The sequence below is a fragment of the Mesoplodon bidens genome, assembly GCF_964165515.1.
Source record: "Mesoplodon bidens genome assembly, chromosome: 7".
NCBI classification, from domain to species: domain Eukaryota; kingdom Metazoa; phylum Chordata; class Mammalia; order Artiodactyla; family Ziphiidae; genus Mesoplodon; species Mesoplodon bidens.
The window spans coordinates 5,675,378-5,690,027 of NC_138164.1; the positions used below are offsets into that span (position 1 = coordinate 5,675,378).

The 14,650-nt window shown below is 43.0% G+C and overlaps 1 long non-coding RNA gene across 1 annotated transcript; it reads left to right on the plus strand.

The window, feature by feature from the left end:
• The first annotated feature begins 765 nt into the window (after positions 1–765).
• On the plus strand, positions 766–6,089 carry LOC308620412. Its single transcript, XR_014016319.1, has 3 exons — positions 766–888; positions 1,828–1,997; positions 5,743–6,089. It is a non-coding gene; the product is annotated as an uncharacterized lncRNA (long non-coding RNA).
• Positions 6,090–14,650: the final 8,561 nt, after the last annotated feature.

Below are 14,650 nucleotides of genomic sequence, written 5' to 3' on the forward strand. Positions count from 1 at the left end.
TCCAGTGGGATGCAGCCTTGCCAACACATTGACTTTAGGACCACTGACTTCCAGGACTACAAGATAGGAGATTTGTTTTGTTTTAACCACTAATTTTTGGCAATTTGAGACAGCAGCAATAAAAATGAATACACAGTGACAGGACCCCATGAAGCCAGTGCTGTGACAACCTTAGTGTCTGGCAATGCATATATACCATCCAAAAGGTCACACAGGGATAGTTCCGAAATCCTAGGGTGGAAGACCTGGATTATTTGAGAAGCAGAGAGTTTCCTATTATTTGAGGCACAAATCAAGGTGCTGATTTTTCTAAACATCCATAGAATAAAATGTTCCTCTTGAAGCAGAAGAACGGAGTTAAAGAGCTTGAAACTCCATGCTAATTTTGATCACAGAGACCTCGTCTTAAAAAGCCAAAAAGCACTTATGGGTACGGAGGACCCAATGGGCACACAATTTATACCCAAAATGAGGATAGAAAGTGGATAGAAATTAATCTATGAACAATTCTCTATGGGCTGAGATGTGATATGTTCTTATAGTCTCATTTGCTCCTAAAATCTTCCTTTTTTGGTTGTCATGGTATCTGGGTTCCAGGACTGTCCTCAATCTCCTTAGTTTTGGTATCATTTACAGAGAATATCCCTATTAGAAAAGAATTTGTTTAAACACACTCAAAGTATAAAGACATCCATTCAATGAGGGAGAGTGATTTTCTTTATAAAAGACACCATGTGTTTCCTACCAATAGGTTTTGAAAGCGTCATTTGGTTGGTGCAATATTGAGTGTACACATGCTCCAGTAGGAGCTGCTCCATCCCAAGCCCAGTGGGAGGCCCCCGACCCTCACTTAAAAGCGATGCTGGAGCTGATTCGAGAGTCAACAAGGTTTGTTTAACTGTTCTGTGTAGCTCAACATTCATCCTATTTGCAGCTCACTCTCCTATCTTCTCATGGGAGGTGTTCCCTAGGGAGGATGCTTGGGGACCTCTTGCGATGTTATGCAGGGAACTTACGCAGTGGGATCAGGTGTTATGTTACTTCTAAACTCCTTCTAACATTATAATTCCTTGACCTTAGTCATTCAAATTGCACGCTCAGAGGAGTTCTACCCAGCCCCTGGCCTTTGGCTGTAAATGATACCAAAGCACACAGAACCCAATATGATCTTCTTCAAGATCTTCTCACCAAACTCATCTCTTTCAATTCTCCCTGTCCTACTGTGTCTGGTCATGCTGGAAAACTCACCGTGCCTGTCACATAATCTGATCTCGCTTACCTTTAGGATGGGCTCACTGCCAAGAATCAAACCTTTGGTCTGTCTTCACGGGACGCCCTTCTTGGCTTCTTCCAGGATTTAATATAGATACCACATTGTATATGAAACTTTTCCTGACCTTGTTAGACTATTCTAGGTGCCCCTGCTGTAAGTTTCCATTATACCCAGAGTTTATCAAGACTACATCTTAATCTGCTGTTCCTGCGTGTCTACCCAGTAGACTGTAAGCTTCTGGAGGACAGGGCTATGCCTTGTTATCTCTATATCCCCAGAGACCAGAATATTGCCTAGCATAAAGTAGATGGTCAATAAGCATTGGTTAAATTCATGCTTAAGTAACAGAAATTTAATTAGCAAATGATTGAATACCCAAATGCATTCAATATAGTACTCAATTTAAGCCCAGGTTTCAGTTGTCATGTTCGTATAGCAGTAATGTTGGAAGTGTTTAATATATATGCGGGTGGGGAGATGGAGAGAGAGAGAGAGAAGCATGAAATTGAGAGCATTTGTGTACCAAGATATTTCTTTCTACTTTTGTTCAAAAGGTCTGGTTACCTCGCCTTCAGTTTAGTCTCACGTTTCCACAGGATCGAGACTTAGGGTGAAAATGTCAGCACAGTGACCCCTTTTCCTTTGACTGAACGACCACGCCAGGAAATTGTAACAGCGTGAGAGTACATCCTCTTCCACAACACGGAATCCATGCCAGGGCCAGGTGGGCAGCTGTCTGTATGGTATGATTCTACAGGTGCTCAGAGTTTTGTCTACAACTGATCTTTTCTGCCAGCTTGCCATTATGTGTGACATTTCTGCAACTAAAATCATTTCTTTCACATAAGATGGTATCTTCAGAAGTTCACTTGTTACACACAAAGCAGGTCCCTAAGATGGATATCACAATCGAGGTTAATAGACATGGATGGCTTGTCAGTATTGGTTCCTAGGGCTAGAGAATTGTGTCCTGGGAGAATGGGCCTCGGGCAGGTTCTTTGTGAAGGATCCAACGTCAGGAAATTTAGGCCTGAAGTACTGAAGAAAGCAGGTGGAGATGGGAGGCCCTGGTGTGAAGCTGAGTTCTGTGCAGTAGCTCAAAGGCTCAGACGTCCATTTGGAAAAAGGGGGGAAGTGGATCAGGATAGACCAGCTTCTCCGTGTCATCACGGCATGGTCCTGCTCACTCTTAAGTGAAGTGTTCAAGATTAGGACACCTTTTTCTTGGTTTGTACAAGCTATCCCAAGACCTCTTGTTTTCTCTGTTTTCTTGTGAAGGTGTAAAGCTTGCTCTCTCCAGGGTGTGTCTCGTTGCCACAATTAAGAAGTGTAACATTTGTCTGCACCTTTGATAACAGAATGAAGCTTTGTGGCTACTTATCTTCTATGATTGTGCGGAAAGAAAACAAGACAGACAGACTCAATGTTATGCAGAAAAGGTCTGAATCAAGCAGGAAAGTATTTATTAGAAGAGATTATTAACATGGCAGGGTCACAGAGTTTCATTGCCACAAGCATGTGGGGAGCTTTGCTGAATTCTGTCTCGTGAAATGTTTTACCTTTTCTACCGCTTGACACGGGAGGGACTCTCTGTGAATATTTTCCCCTTAGAGTAGACATACTGATGAGATGTCCAGTATCATTAATAACCACAAAGAACTGAAACATGGGACTGGATACTTAGAATCTCCATTCTCTATAAATGTCCAGGTTTATTACCTGAATTGTTAGCCTTTGTGCTTTATAAAACCCAATAGTTCCTGCTAATTGTCTATTTGCTTATCTACGCCAACCTGGAGTTGAGAGTTTGTGGAAGACCTAATTTTCCAGATGCTCACCTCATGTTTTTTTCAAGTATAGACTCAAAACGATGGTTCTCAGAAATCATTTGTCTTTCTACAGAACTTATTGGAAGACCAAGAAGTGTTTCTTCTAAGGCAAAATAAACAAATAAACAAACAAACAAATAAATAAAAAATGTCTAATGCAAAGAGTGAAAAATGAGCTTTTTATATTTTACACTGACCGCAACACACAGTTGAGAAAATTCGAATAACTTAATTTTGAAAGGTGCTTCAAAGCGTATAAAGCACTTTTCCAAGTATTTTTCTCATTCAATTCTTCTAAACTTCTAAAATAGCGCTTACCCTATTTCAGAGATGAGAGAATGGGGCTCAGAAGAGTGAAGCAGCATGTACAAGGCCACACAGCCCATGAGGGACTGAGCTGACGCCAAAACTTGACTGTAGATTGTGTACTTTCAACTCTCACCAACGAGAGAGACAAAGGTGGCTTGGCCACCCAAGTATTTATTTCGATGCATTTTGGAACTCCAGGCCAACAAGCAAGCAAACAAAACCCCCCACCAAACACTGAAACATCCCCAAACGCAAACAACCAAAAATGGAAATTAATTTTTCCTTAGAGGAGGCGAACAGAGGTGGGCACCTGGCTGATTTCACACAGTATTGACAACGCTCAGCTCTAACTGGCCTCCTGGTCTCCTCGACCTTCCTCAAGAAAAGGCTCTGAAGCACTAATTAATCACACCGAAAGTCTGGGAATTTATCTCTCCTCCATCACTATTCCTGCTGGCTACTGATTTAAAGATGTGAATCTACTCGGATTATCTAAGCTGTTAGGGAGAAGTGAATCCAAATTTCACCGAAAGGGAGATGAGAGCCCAGGGCAATACCTAAGACTATGACTGGCAATTAATTAGACAGATAGTATCTCACATTTGGAAAGGAACTTAGAGATCTAATCCAATCTCCCTCCTAGGAAGGAAGCCTGACAAATAGCCATCAGGCATTTGCTCCAGGGATGGGAATTTCATGTTTCTCGCTATTGTTAGGTGGGCCCTTGTTAGAAAGTCTTGCCTACATGGAATTAAATTCTATCCCCTTGTAAACTCTAAGTCTACGTTCTGACCTTCTTCTGCCTTCTGGCACTTTAATGAATATGTTTACTTATCCATTTGTATGTGATTTTCCCAATATTTGGTGTCAGCTCTCTTGGCTTTCTTAAAATATCTCTTCTCTAGCAAAACATCCTCAGCTTCTCCAACTCTTTTCATGACTCTCTCCAGATGGTCCCTTATTTGGATATATATATATATATATATATAATTTTTTTTTCTCTCTCTCTCTTTTTTAGTGAAGTGTCCATAGCTGATTAGGGTCTGTTTTTCTTGCTTTATCTGACCCAGTATTAACGTACTTTCAATACTTTTACTGGTCATAAGCTCCGTACCAGTGGGGCTATGTATATGGTGGTCAGCGATAGTATCAGCTCCCCCATCTCTGTAACGCACTGGAGATTACCAAATGAGAACTGAACTGGTTTTCTTTGTGTAATTTACCTCAGAAGCCACACCACCAGCAAGAGGAACAGAGCAAGTTGTCACATAGAGGCCACAACTAACACAAAATTGTTCCTTAGAACCCGTTTTTGCTTCCATAAGCTTTTTTGTCTATCTAGTATTGCATCTCTCAAAATACAGAGAAAAAACAGGTAAGAGACTAGTTTACCCACAACTTGACAAATAGCCTCTGAGGGAGACTGAGTGACATTTGGAAAGTTGGTAAAAGCCACCAGAGTCAAAGCAACTTCTGAAAAAAAAAAAAGATTGTGGCTATGCTATGCTCAACCAGGCCACACCTGTTTTCAGAAACCACCAAGCGTTCTGCAGATAAACAGAGATGCCGGCTCTGACAGTCTCTAAGGCAACAAGATACCGATCATCACTACACACAGACGAGACAGAGACACTGCTGACAAACAGTGAGCCCCGTTTTCTCATCTACTCAACAGTGCAGCAGAAGTTAGAGTAAATTCTGCCTCAAGAGTTCATCCCACACCCAGTCTCAAACCCTAAACTCTAATTATAATGGAGAGAACCCTGCAGTTAGAAAAATACCTGAAGGATCTGGACCCCACTGCTTAAGCAATAATCCTGCGATTAATGTGAGCTTGAAAATGAGCTTCTGGGGAAAGAAGACAAGATGCATCTCCTCTTTGTGTTCTCATTTCCTCACCTGCAAAATGATGTTTATGTGACTCGAATTCCTGAGGGTCTACACTTGGTGATAAGCCAGTGAGTTTGGATGACACACAGCGATCGTTTATCTAGTCTGGCTCCCTTGTGGGCGGGTTGGAGTTTGTTAAGAAATCACCATCAAAATACAACCATGTCCCTGCTTTTTGAGTATTTATGTCTAGTAAAGATGTGTAATACTACACTTTCCCATTTCGTGATATTTCCACCATGAGATATTTGAAAAAGAACAAAGCAAATGAGCGTTTTGTAAGAAGTTGGCAGAGATGCAGGATGTATCCAGGAGTTGGAATGGGTGCTTGTCTACTGCTTTTGAAATCATTGTACTGAAGTTACTTATGCCTGTTTTTTTTTGGTCCCTAGACTTTGAGCCGCTCTGTCTTGTCCATTGGTTTCATTCCCTCTCTTTCAGGTGGCATGTTCTTCACCTTGTTGGTACTCAAGAAATAGTTGTTGAATTGAATCACTGTGTTGCTTTGAGGAGATATGGCTCAAAGACACTGCAGATAAACTGGAATCTCATGGTTCAGGACATTGGAAAACACACTGCAAAGATGGAATAATTAATGATTTAGTGAACCTTGGAAAAATAACAGAATCATAAACGCCAATGACAAATATAAGTTTAGGAAGCCTAATTATAAACAGCAACAGAAGAAGTAACTTAAATGCTCAGCTCGTCAGATAGCAGCCATCTTTATTAAAAGGTCTGGCCAGGGTAAGAATTGTTAAGTAGAGATGTGTAAGAGGCAAAATATGTAGAACTAATTATGATGATAATTATAGCCAGTTTTATATTGACACCAAGGTGTACAGTAGACATCAAAATAAAATTCTAAATATCACCCTGTCTGTATTTATTTTATAGTTTATTGTCAAAAACTTATAATATATAAACAAGCAAAGAGACAAAATTAAAAATCACACAAAGCCCTACCAGCAAGAAATTAAATAGCTGTTTTAGTATTATACATGTATATATTTTTTGTTTGTTTTTCTCTACAAATATCACAATACATATCACACATTCATACATGTGCATTTTTTTGTTTTTTAAAAGTGAGTTGGTATTATACATTTCATTTTGTAATTACTATTTCACTTAACAGTATAGCAGGGCATGTTTCCATGTTATTTAAATATTCTCTACTTTTCGTGGTTATATATTATTTCATCATATTTATGTATCATACATACATAAAATGTATCATACACACATATAATGTATCATACACATACATATTAATGGACATTTAGACTGACCTCAAGGGTTTTTTTTCCCCCATTGTTTTTTGGTTATGCCTGTTGTCAAAGCTCCTGTAAATATTGTCTTCTGGAAAGTTCATGCATTTTATTTTCCTTCTAACAGTATATACTGGGCCTTTTATCTTCTAATTTAAGAGGAAGTGTGGCTATAGCTTAAAATGACATGATACACATCCTCCTAATAATTGAAGAGCTCTTGCTATTAAAAATGAGAAGAATTTAGGGAAAGTGACTTAGTCATTGGATTGATCTGCATTGATTAGGTCCCCAAAGTTGTTGGTTATAACACTGCCACATTGTTTTTTAACATAAGATTTCAAATCAGGCCAAAATAATATCACCCCAGGATATTTTTACATCATCAAGAGTTAAATGAATATTATCACCTATGAGGGGAAAAATTTCTCAAAGTGATGTATTCTTATATTTAAAAAAGTGATCAAAGAGAATCGGGTTGAAAATACTGAAATGTAGGACAGTCTTCAGAGAGCAGCTTCTGCCTGGTGATGGACTCTCCGTGCGGTTTTACCTCTGCTATCTTTCTCCAAGTACTTCCCATAAGCATCCTGCTCGTGTTCCATACCCCAGAGACTTCACTGGCTACCATCTCAGAATTTCTCTTTTCCTCTTCTCCTGTGAAAGCCAGGGTGATGGCTCAGCTGGTGAGAACACAGAATTAGTGAGCTCAAAGCTGCCTCATTCGGGTTATTTAGCTTTGAGTGGGACAAAATAAAATACTCCTCCATAGACCCAGACCATCTGTCTCTCACCCCCCTCAATGGGTCAACAGGGAAGAAAAGATGTGTGTTGGATGGCTCAGGACAACTTGTCACCACAGCTAGAAAAATTACTTGTTATTGAAGCCTGACTTGCACTGGGTCAGGAATGTCATCATGTGCAAAACACAGCAGTTTTCTCCCCCTACAGCTTCCCCACAGGTCTTTCCACGCAAATCCTTTGAAATATGATGATCCAGCCAAAAGCTTATGGCTGGCAACCATATTGAGATAGAAACAGAGCATAATTCTTACGTTAAAATGTCCCCATTTGTAAAGGGGAGAGACTTTATTCATATTTCATGAGTGTTTCATTTCTTAACTAGTGATGTTAGGCTTAGTGTGAAATAATAACGTTTAACTGTCCTTTTTCCATTCTTGGTTTCCAGAAAGAGGTAGAGCTTAGAGATGCTGAGGTCTGACTGCACAGGCCTGAGTCCTAGCCCCACCACCTACTAGCTGTGTGGCCTTGGCAAGTCTCTTAACCTCTCTGTGCCTCAATTTCCCCAGTTATCAAAAGTAGGTGATGAGAGCACTTACCTCCTAGTATCACTGTGAAGATGAAATCAGCAAGTGCACAGAGAGCACTTAGACCAGCGCCTGCCATGTGCTAGACGCTCCTTAAACGTTAGGAGGTCCTCCATTCTGACCAGTGTGTGGACACACGGCTTTGTCAAGGATTGACATGGCAGACTTGGTGCCGTTTCACCACAGCTTCTGTGAGTGTGAGTCTAGGGATATTTACTGAGAGCTGTAATTCTAAACCCTGAAGGGCCCCAAGGCATGAGGGAAGACTGTGGGAATCGTGTAGAGGGCTTTCACTTAAACGACTATTGCTTCACCAGCCTTTTCGCACCCATCAGCGCTAGACAAATCCACAGAATAATAAGAAACATGCCTGACAGTTGGGTCAGAGTAGAACAGAACACAGTCGCAGATTGGCCCGTGCTGTTCAGCCTGTTAATACCCTGAGTTGCCAACCCTTTCCTCTTTCCTCCTGTGACTACACGAGCAGGCCACGAGCTTGCGAACACACGTGCACACATGATTCCCACAGCCACTTAAAGCAGCCCCTGTTCTTGATCTGGGGGAGCAGCTTCTTTGGGTCAGACGGGGTGATTTTCCTAGTCCCAGGCTCTGGGGCGAGGTGTGAAGGGAGAGGCTCCAGGGCAGGGTCTGGAGCAAAGTCTTGCCTGGAACATGTAAAACACCACCCACCGCACTCCTCTCCCTGTTTCCCAGCACAGGGAAGCCAGGGTATCACAAGGGTTGCTTAACTCGGTCCTGTCCCCACCTAGATGCGTATCATTTCCTTCTGAGCCACACGGCTGTCTATTGCATTCATGTACAATTTCCCTGGAGGCCATTCCAAATCTGCTTAAGAACATATTGTTCCTGGATTTATGGTGACCGGAGCCAATCATCTGGAAAGAATCCCATTACATTAGATAACACAGTTGGGAATTCAAATCTCTTTCCTTAAACATTTGTCAGGCAGCGTCTCTTCTCACTTAGGTCTGACTTCCTTTTTGATAGTAAATAAGCCAGAATAATGCTGGATTTTCAGCCAGACTGATGGCCGGAGTGGCCAGAGCGATGGCAGAGTGCTTGTGAAAGATCAGCACCTGGAACTGGCTTCTCCAGAAGGGTTAGAAACAACAGAACCTCAAGCCTAATCTTAGAGTTCGTCAGAGCGTGACCACTCTGGATAGCTCCTCCTCCCTGGGCCCAATTCCGAACTCCAAATTACAAAGGAGAAGAGTCTTCAGAAACATTAGGCTTACAGAGCAGAAGTCCTGGGTTTGAGTTTTAGGTCTATGCTTGTGTAACTCTCCTTGGACAAATTACAAGCCTTTGAGATTGTCTGCTCATCTTTAAATTGGGATGCTGGGAGTGCCTATCCACTGGGCTTGTGAGGATTAGATAACGTAATGAATGTGAAAGCATTGTGTAGAGGTAAAGTGTAAAACAAATATTAAGAGTTCTTTTTTTAATTTAATTTTTATTTTATATTGGAGTATAGTTGATTTACAATGCTGTGTTAGTTTCAGGTGTACAGCAAAGTTGTTCAGTTATACATATACATATATTCTTTCTTTTTCAGATTCTTTTCCCATTTAGGTTCCTACAAGAGTATTGAGTAGAGTTCCCTGTGCTATACAGTAGGTCCTTGTTGGTTATCTATTTTATACATAGTCATGTGTATATGTTAATCCCAAACTCCTAATTTATCCCTCCCCACCACGTTTCTGCTTTGTTAACCATAAATTTGCTTTTGAAGTCTGTGAGTCTGTTTCCATTTTGTGGGTAAGTTCATTGGTACCATTTTTTCCTTTAGGTTCCACATATAAGTGATATCATATGATATTTGTCTTTCTCTGTCTAGCTTACTTCACTTAGTATGATAATCTCCAGGTCCATCCATGTTGCTGCAAATGGCATTATTTCCCTCTTTTTAAGGGCTGAGTACTATTCCATTGTATATACATACTACATCTTCTTTATCCATTCCTCTGTTGATGACACTTAGGTTGCTTCCATGTCTTGACTATTGTAAGTAGTGCTGCAATGAACACTGGGGTTAAGAGTTCTTAATGCTGATAGTTTTCATTAGGACACATGGATGCAAACCACTGAATCCTAGAATTGAACACTGTTATCTCTTCAGGGCAAGTTCTGAAGGTGAAACCAGATTATATATAAAACAGACTATGGACATTCTATTGCACTAAACACTGTAGTATTATTCAATGAAGACACAAAAGGCACATTAAAGAATTCATGCTTTTGTGAAAAGATAAAATACACCCTTCCACAGCACTAAAAGCTTTAATATTCTCATTCTCCTTATGTGTCAGTGGAGAATAATTCCAGTTTCATGCCCTTTATCATCACAGTTGTGCCCAGGAGTACAAAGAATCTGGCAAATGTCTTTATCCTAGTACAAGCCCTAGGAAGCTTTGTCCTGTCCAAGGCCATTTTACCAATCTCAGAAAGCTTCCCGTGTTCCCAAATTTCCAGTTGCTGATGGAAAATGTACTGGATTGTCTCCCTTTGATATTTTGGACTACTTAAAATAAGGAGGCATTATTTCAGTACCACCCTTCTGAACTCAAGAATCCACCAGGAGTTAATCTTCAATACTCTCTGGAGAGGGAAGCAAACTCCTAAGAATAGGGAAATGGAGACATGAATGTTTAAACAATTAGTACAGAGACTTATCCAAGGTCAGAGAGTGAGTAAGAGGAAAAAACTGAGATCCTGGTGAGCTGATCTGGCCCTAAAGATGCCCTGGGGAGAGCCATCTCTGCAGAAATACTTGCTTGGCCAACATTTGCATGAGCAGATGTTTTATCAAACCTACTGTACAGCAAAACCCACCCTTGCCTATCTATTCCTATCTGCTTTTATTATGCTTTGGGGCTCTAGCATGATAAGACCTCCCATATGGTACTTGTATTAACATTAAATAATGACCATTGTGTTGTGTATACTATCACCATAGAAATATTTACTTAGTTGAACACAGACACTGGTTAGGCACGGTGATTGAAAACAAGCTAATCATAAAAACCATTCATGCTCACATCTATTTATAAAATCTGTTTCTCTTGTGTCAGTTAAGTACAGGCTTTGTTCTAAACAAACACATGCAAACCTTCTGCACACCCAGGGACATGAAAGACGTCCCTCCCCACTCCCTCCAGCCAGCCAGGCCCTGGGGTGTGGCCTCATGTGAAAGAGCAGGCGTGTTTCTGGGGCTCAGCTGGGCTCCTCGGAGGCTGGAGCTGGCCCTTGCCTTCTGGGTTCCTTTCTTTTCCTCCCGTGCTGACACGCCCTGCCTGGGGTTCGGGTTCTCAAACCTGGGTGTGCTCAAAGCCGCTGGGGTGTCTGTCACAACTGCAGAGTTTCCAGCTCCACACCAGAGAGCCTTCTGGAGTTGCTGACGAGTGGCGCCTGGGAAACGGATTTGTAGGAAACACTCTGGTGGTTCTGGTGTTGAGAGTCTGTTTTTTTCACTTGAGAAATGGTCCTCTCCCCCGGGCTGTCCGCAGACCCCCTGTCTGGTCTGTTGCCCTTCCTTGCCCACAGCAAACACTAGGGGGCTAGAACCAACACTACTGAAGGCTGCTTTTTGATGCCCTTAAATTTTGTTTCAAGAGATGCCAGTGATTTCCATTAAAATGAACTCTTTAAGTTGTGTACACCAAGTGGGTGAGAATCTGGGCTCTGGAGTTCGTTTGCATCTGTCTCTGCAACTTGCTAACCATGTGGCAATGATGGAGCCCCTCCAGCCACCATTTTTTTTTTTAAACTTATAAAACGAGGATAATGATACCACCTGCCCCATTGAGTTGATGGGAGGGCAGCAGCCATCATGAGTGCCCGGCACACAGTCCCTGCCATGAGTAGTTCTGTTCCAGAAATAAATTAGGTTGACTTGGGCAGGCCTTTCAGATCAGGGTGTTTAGGAAGATGCCACCTAAAGGAATGTGGTGGAAAGAAAAGGGCAGAGATGTCCTCTGTTGATACCTGGCCCTGCCACCAAAGGGCTGAATGACTGTGGGCAGGTCCGGGTCCTTCTCCAAGAGAATCCATGAAACATTATCTGTGAAATGAGTGGATAGGTCTATAGCAGTCATTTCCAAACATTCTGATGCCTTTTGAATGTCAAGAAAATAATAAAATATCTGCTTGTGTTTATACTCACAGGGCTCATTGACACACAGTGACAAAAGGTTTCTAGATATTCTGTCCTTTTAAAAACTGATTTATATTTATTAATCCCAGCCCTATTTACATTGATTTGGGAAATAATCGGGCTTGTTTGCATGGACAGATATTACTGATCAGACAACAGACAATGTTTGGGCCGTCTTATAATAACTACAGCCCAACTGATACAATCTCTCCAAGTGGGAGTCACTGGTCTGATGGGTGTTCTGTAATAGACCCCTCTTGATAATGAAGGTGGATCTGGAAGCCCAAATTGTGAAACACATGCCCTCAGAGCTGCTTTACTTTCTCCCCCCTCACTTCTGATCTTTGGCCAGGAAAGACCCTCAAGGCAGCTCTGTTTACTCAATAAATCATTTCAGAGCACCAAGGGCAGGCAGGTGCTCTTCTAGAGGCTTAGGGTATGTCAGGGAAGCAAGCTCCATCTCTCCTAGTAAACGCACGCCTCACTGGTCTCTCAAAAGGGGTCCGAAGTCTCTGAGGCTGGGACACCTGCGGGAACCTAGGAGAGAAAAGGGAGGCTTGCTTAGGTCACTCACTTCCCTCATTTGCCCCCTTTCACTTCTTTTTCATTTATTTCTTTCTCTACCTTACACTTTTTTTTAAAACAAAATCAGGAGCTGATATTGTGACTAGACAAAGATCTTTCTCTTTCCAGACTTTAGTTTCCCCATTTATAAGAAGAGGGTTGGCTTCTAGGGCACAAAGCTCCCCTCTGGCTCTGTACTGAGTATGATTCACTCAGCAGAAATAATAACAGCCCCTTTAGCTTGACCGTCTTGTCATTCACCCCCTATTTGCCCCAATAAACACTTTGCAATGCCTTAGAAACAAGCCAACACTGTTGGTATAACTTTTTTTTTTTGGCTGTGTCGTGCAGCTTGTGGAATCCTAGTTCCCTGACCAGGGATCAAACCTGGGCCCCAGCAGTGAAAGGTCTGAATCCTAATCACCAGACAGCCAGGGAATTCCCAGTGCTGGTATAACTTTGAAGCTATATTTGTTCGCAGAGTTGAGGACTACTTCTCTCTCTAAATGTCAATCTCTCAGTCCCAACAATAGACACTCATGAACATCTTTTTCCTTGGGCTCAGCCAGGGGACTGATGGAGAGTGACAGCTCTGGAAGCCAAGGTTATGGCATCAAGAGTTTCTGAGATAGTTGAGTATTAGATGCAAAAGAGGAACAAAAAATTGCTCCCCAACCCCCGGCCCCCATCACGCTGTCTTTTATTTCTCTCACTCGTGTGGCATCCATGTGCAGGTGGGGACTGTATCCCTGGCACACGGTAGGCACCCAGTTTGAAATATTTGTTGAATGAGTGAGCAGACTCTAGTCTGGATCATTTTTTCCACTTGGCTCCACCCACACTTCATCAGCTGGATCTGCTTTGGGAAAGAAAACACACGACGTTGGGTAGATTCATCTGCACAAAATATGGAAGGTGGTGGAAGCCAGCCTTGTCTCTCTGCTGGTTACTCCACACTCTGCTTCCATTTTGCTCCGTGCTCTTACACGTGAAGCTCAGCATCAGACAAATCAGCTAAGGGTCCTCTAAGGGAACTAGAACTTTATTGAGGGCTAATGTCCTGGCCTCGTCCTTATGGGAACTCAGCTGCAAGAGGAACTTCAGACTGGTGATAATTCACCCAATACACCCTTGTGTGACAAGTGGGGGCCTCTGGGCGGGCACAGGCCAAGCCCACGCTGACTTCCACCTGCCACCAGGAACAGCATCGGATCCACTTCACGTGCCTTGTATCTGGCATTTCCAGGGGAGCCCCCCTGAGATGCTCCTGCCCGGGAGAGGAATCTGATATATAAACGCTTGGAGCAGGCCTAGGGGACGCAAAGTGGTTACATTAAGGATTGGGGTTCTGTTTATTGACAAGGTCACGGCCTCTCCTAGTTATGACCCCCGAGGGACCGCGGCATGGAAACGGGATTTGTAACGTAACACTAATAATAACACACTAGAGACAGCCGTGACAGGGCCTGTCTCTCCTACACGCTGCAGCTGGCTCCCCGGGATGAGGACAGAGAGGGGAGCCGATGGGCAGGCACAGGGGCAGCAGACAAAGGAGCAGGGATGGAGTCGATGTGGCTGGAGGTGCCGGGGCCAGGAGTCCGGCGGGGCTTCTGTGAGCCCTGCAGTCGGAGAGCTTGCCCCACTCGTGAGCCTTCGTGTGCCCCGCTCCCCCCAGCCTCCGGGGATAGCACTGCTGGCCCTGCGTCCTCTCACCCAGCTCCCAGCTGTCCTCTCACCAGACAGACCTGCTCTCAGGTCGCCGCGGCCCCCCGCTCGCCATCCTTTGTCTCTGGATGTATTTTGTCTTCTGGGGGTTGGGGAGGTAATGGGATGGGGCACGAAGAGGAAGAGTGCATACTTGAAGCCCTAGGACTCTCTCGTGGATTTTTTTAGTCCACAGGCAGGCTGGACAAAACTGGAATAGACGTTTTCTGCAGTTTCTGCACTTACCTCTTGCGGGGAGGATTTGGGGGACTGTGACATATTCGTGATGGGACATAAGGGGTCTCTGA